The following is a 6049-nucleotide window of genomic DNA, read 5'->3' on the forward strand; positions in this document are numbered from 1 at the left end:
TCTCAGCTGCGCACAAGCTGCTCCTGAATACTGAACTCCATCCGGCTCAGTCCTTGGCCATCTCCTCCCAGCTCCCGGTGTCTATTCCCAGAGACCTCAAGTCTCGTTTGCATACATTTCTGTAGCGAAACTGGGGGCGTCCAGCAGGTTTGGCATCAAGTTCAAGGATTTAGCACAGGGGCACGCGATCATGGTTTCTTCTTACCGTTACAACCTCTCCTGTTGCCTGAGTTCCCCTGACAATGAAAATAAGCTATGATAAAAAATTCAGTCATTTTCCTTTTCCCCGTTTTGCTCCCTGATAGTTAACCAATGAATCAATTAACAAGTATTTAATAAGCATCCAATATGTGTCAGCTACTGGGGATACAAAGATTAAGATTTTAAAATTCCCTGCCCTCATGGGCACTTAACTTCTATTTGCCTCAGTTTCCTCAACTGCAAAATAAGGATAATAACAGCACCCGCCTCAAATGGTTGTTGTGAAGATGAAATAAGATAATATTTGTAAAGTCATAGGCCTAACCATGTCCATAAACCCAGGATAGTCAAGCTTGAACTTTAGGAAAATCAATTTTTAGGAAAAACAGCCTATGACAATTCTTCGTTAGCAGGGTAGGCCCCCCAGCAGATAACTACCCCAAATCCAATGTACTCTGTGTATCCAAATCTGCTAAAAAACAAAGCTCACCAGCCTTCACTATCGTTTTTACCTTTAATATCAACCTGAGAACACAACTACTTCAAACTAAAGACAGATAATGAAATAGAATAATAAGAAATAGAGGGGCAGCTAGGTGGCACAGTGGATAAAGCATTGGCCCTGGATTCAGGAGTACCTGAGTTCAAATCCGGCCTCAGACACTTGACCCTTACTCGCTGGGTGACCCTGGGCAAGTCACTTAACCCTCATTGTCCTGCAAAAAAAAAGAAGAAGAAATAGAAATGTACACTCAAGGCATGGATGAGAAACATTGGGCATATGATAGACTACCCATGGAGAGATACCTGTCTGGAGTCAGGTAATGTACCTGGAAGGACACACAAATCGCGAATACGTGAGGCTAATGTATGTACATTGATAGACATATGTAGAGGGAACAAGAAGAGACCTTCTTGCATAGGGCACATACAGTGAAGGGGCCACTCAGGTTGACATCATGCTCTTCTCATCATCTCTGTTGGCATAGTCTCTGCTGGATGCTGCAGGACCCATAGCATCTGCCATTCACTGCTTTGCTTTCATCTCCTCCAGAATCTATTCTGTGTTTTCTCCATTGGACCCTGCTCAAGCAGACAAAGTCTTCACCAGATGTTGTTCTGCTCTTGCCTGTACTTCCAGGCTTAGCTGAAATCCTTGGCTATGTTTTCCTCAGGGGAGAATGGGTGTTGCATGCTTTCCCTTCCTGCTCCCCCCCACCAACTCCTTTTTTTAAAAAGCAGAAACCCTGGCATAAGCATTAAAAAAAAGCCTCCACCCAGATTCTCTGGTCTTATTCTCCCCAAATCTTGGCTCCTAAAGCCTCTCCTTTTCCCAACTCAAGAGTTTTGGCTTCAGATCCTAAACTCTTTAGAACAAAAAGCAGGGTCCTCCCAGTTTGCAAATGTCCTGAGGACTAATTCCCTCCCCCCCTCCCGCCCCCTTTCTGGTTCAGAGACTTTCTGGTTCAGTCTCTCTTGTCAAAGACCTCCCCTGAGCTCATGATGTGCATTCCTTATACCTCCCATAATTATGTCTCTAAAGGAAAAACAATAAACCAGGTAATGGTGATTTGCCTAATAATAACCAGACAACTCTGGGATTCAGGGTTACCTAGTTTTCAAAATCTAGGTCTCTTCCATTCTCCTTTTGTAGATGAATAAGTAGGAGGAAAAGTCACAAGACACAGTAAGTCTAGGAGACAAGGCCTTTCTTTGTCTCTTCTACCAATCTAACTTCATTCATGGCTTTTTCATATTTAGATAAAGTCAGACCAAAGCTTCAGAGGAGTTTTGAGGCAAGGCCTAACAGCTAGTTATGAGAGAGAGAGAGAGAGAGAGATTGATTGATTGATTGATTGATTTCCTGCTACACACTGGAAGACAGGGATACAAAATAAATGCTTTAAGGAGAAGTTTTCAAATTTGCAATGGTTTTATGCTTCACTCATCCTCCATTCATTGACCCAATATGGACCTGGGGACATCCCCTCTTCTTTCTCACTATACTCTCTGCAAATGACTTTTACTTCTTCAATTTGTCAAGTTGTGTCCCCTGCTAAAGCTTCAAGCTTCTGCTTTCCAAGGAGAGTTATTTGCTAACACCAGCCCCACAATAGAACATTTTCTCCCCTACCCACTTGGGATAGAGCCTGTTACTGGTTGGTTGGTTGTTGTCCTTTGTTCTCAAAGAGGACCAAAATGACATTACTATGTTAGAGTCAAGTTACAGTATGTCCAAATGTGGTTGATCAGACCAATACAAGCTCGGAATGCTCTACCACAGGTTGGGCACAAATAATCCATGTGAACATTTGGGTTTGATTCTCTAAATTTGCACAGCTCTAGTTTCTTTTGAGCTACTTCAATTCTGCTTTGCTCACAGAGCACAACACTTCTTTTGAGGACATGCCATGCTGGGCAGTCCTGTGCCAGTGTCTCTCATGTCATGCAATCAATTCCAAAGTTCTTAAGAGAGACTTTGAAAGTGTCCTGGTGTTGCTTTTTCTGACCAGCATGTGAGTGCTTGCCCTATGCGAGTTCTCCATAAAATAGTCTTTTAGGTGAGCATACATTTGGCATTTGAACAATGTAGCCAACCCATCAGACTTGTGCTCTCTGCAGTAGAGTTTGAATGCTTGGCAGTTTAGCCCGAGGGAAGACCTCAGTGTCTGGTATCTTGTCCTGCCAGGTGATCTTCAGAATCTTCCTAAGAAGATTCAAATGGAAGCCATTCAGTTTTCTGGCATGGTGCTGGGTATACTGTCTAGGTTTCATAGGCATACAACAATAAGGTCAGCACAATGGCTCTGTAAACCTTCAGTTTGGTAGACAGTCTAATACTTCTTCTCTTCCCCACTTTCCTTTGGAGCCTCCCAAATGCTGAGCTAGCTCTGGCAATGTGCTCATCAACTTTATTATCAATGTGTACATCCCTGGAAAGTATACTGCTAAGGTAAGTGAACTTACCCACAGTATTCAAAACTTCTCCATTTGATGTAACTGATGGTTCCATGTATGGATGGTATATGGTGCTGGCTGGTGGAGAACTTGTGTTTTCTTGGTGTTAATTGTTAGGCTAAAATTGGCACAAGCAGCAGAGAATTGATCCATACTTTGTTGCATTTCAGCTTCAGAGGCTGTATTGAGTGCACAATCATCTGCAAAAACAAAACAAAACAAAAACAATCATGCACCAACAGTCCTTGTGCTTTAGTCTTGGCTTGTAGCCTTTTCAAGTTGAAGAACTTACCATCAGTGCAGCAGCTGACCTTGATGCCATGTTTGTCCTCATTTGACAACATGGCTGAAAACATGCTAAAAAGCATGGAAGCAAGCACACAGCTTTGTTTCACTCCATTCATGACTGGGAAAGCACAGAGAGCATTGTCCATTCTCTAGAACCTGGATAAGCTGTCATGAAATTGACCTACAATACCAATGAACTTCTCCAGGCAACCACATTTCGACATAATTTTCCATAAGCACTCATGACTGACAGCATCAAAGGCCTTGGTCAGATCTACAAATGTGTACAGACCTCTGTTCTGCTCCTGACATTTTTCCTGGAATTGTCAGGCAGCAAACACCATATCGACCGTTCTTCAGCCCTTTCTGAAGCTATACTGGCTCTCAGGTAGACGACCATCTTCCAGGTGAAGGATAACCTATTAAGGAAGACTCTGGAAAGAATCTTGCCAGCAATGACTGAGAGAGACACCATACCACCCCCACCATGATTGTCATAGGACAATCTATTTCCTTTATAGAGATGGACAATGAAGGCATCTTTGACTTCCTGGGGGATAACCTCCTCTTGCCATATAATCCAGATCTACAGACCTCCCTAAAAAGTATAGTTCATGGAGTTAGGATGCAAGGGTTCATGCTGACATATCTTACCTGTGTGATGTTGGGCAGGTAACTTCAATGATCTGAGTCTTAGTTTCCTTATTTATGTACCAAGTATATGCTCTGGCCCATTATCTCAGAACCAGACAGGCTCTTTCTGTTCTCCAGGGTTCTAGGATACCCTGAGAGGGGTGTGTGTGTGTGTGTGTGTGTGTGTGTGTGTGTGTGTGTGTGTGTGTGTGTGTGTGTGTGTGTGTGTAGTTCTATTATAATGCAATCAGCTGGAGCTACCAGCATCCATGTCCTTTCCCCCCATTGTTAGGCACCAGGGATTAGACATGCCCCCTAAACCACTTAAAATCCATGAGCTTTTATAAAGGAATATTTGCACTGAACATAAAGCAAGAATCAATCTACAAACATTTCCCACCCCACCCCCTTGCGCCCCAGTACCTGAGGCACTTCCCCAGACCATCTTCACCTCTGGAAGAAGAAGGCTTACACTTAGCTCAGTTCCTACATTGCATCAGTCCCATCAGGTTCATGTCCAGATATACTATGACTTCCACATGAGTCCTCATTTCAGCTTCCACTGGTCAGAGTCCAGAAAGTCACTCCTGAAAGTTATTCATTTGCTCCTCAAGGCATCCAAGCTGGGCTGGCTGCAAAACTCAGCCTGGACTCTGACTCCCAGATTCCTGTGGTTTGTTTTCCTGATCTTTTGAGACTCATGGGGTCAGCAACTCCACTCCCTTTGCTTAGAGGGAAAAAGAACAAATGCAAAGACCAAGGGCCAAGGCCATTCTCAAGTGCAGATCAGATCCCTTCTTTGGGGATCCCGATGCCAAAGCAACCCCATTGGCCAAAAGGGGCTACCCAATCATCCTTCTGGATTAGTAGCCTAGAACCACGCTCCACAGGCTCTCCACGGCAATTGTCACCACCCTCTCTGAGGCAGGTTTCCCAACTTCAGTAGAAGTTGCATCAGCTGAACAAGCTGCTGGGGTCTGGCATATTCATTATATCTGTAAAATGGGGATAATAATTCTTGTACTACCCACCTTATTGGATAATTTTTTCTTTTTTTTCTTCTTTTGTTCTTATTGGATTATTATGAAGAAAGTGCTGTATAAACCTTAAAGTACTATAGGAATGCACATTATTATTAATTATTCTATTTCAGCTATTTTCCACCTTCAATGGGATGATCAGTTATAGCGAATTCCTTTCCTGTCTGTCATATTAAATTTCCCCCTGACAATCTTTGTTCTTCTTGTCTTCTTTGACTTTAAATAGATATGTGTTTGACTGTGGTCTTATATGTTTACTTTTGGAGAAGGATAGAAAGAAGGAAACAGTCTGTCAACCTGGGCTGGAAAAACAAACAGGCAGGAAAAAAAACCCAACCAACCCAAAGTATTGTCATTTATTTAACCATAGGGAGAAAAGTCATTTGGGAATTTAGAAGGAATAGCATGCTGTGGTTCTCAAACTTTCTGGTCTCAGGATATCTTTACACTCTTAAAAATTAGTGAGGGCCGGGGGCAGGTAGGTGGCGCAGTGGATAAAGCACTGGACCTGGATTCAGAAGGATCTGAGTTTAAATCCAGCCTCAGACACTTGACACTTACTAGCTGTATGACCCTGGGCAAGTCACTTAACCCTCATTTCCCTGCAAAAAAACAAATTAAAAAACCCACCACCAACAAAAATTAGTGAGGGCCTACCCCCCAAAAAACTTTTGTTTGTGTGGATTATATCTATCAATATTTACTGTATTAGAAATTAAAATGTCTTAGTATTATTATGAAAATAATTTTGACTTCCCAAACCTCAACTGCTGGAACCCCTTTGACAACTGGTGGATGTGGGTGAAGGGAAGGGAGAATAGAAGAAAAGAATCCTTATAGCTTATTTCCTCACAGTCCCATGCACCCCCAGGAGAAAGATAGTGGTTGCTCTATTCAAAGTAGATTCAAAGGAAGCCCTTATTTCCCTT

Source organism: Dromiciops gliroides, chromosome 1 (genome assembly GCF_019393635.1).
Source record: "Dromiciops gliroides isolate mDroGli1 chromosome 1, mDroGli1.pri, whole genome shotgun sequence".
Taxonomy (NCBI): Eukaryota; Metazoa; Chordata; class Mammalia; order Microbiotheria; family Microbiotheriidae; genus Dromiciops; species Dromiciops gliroides.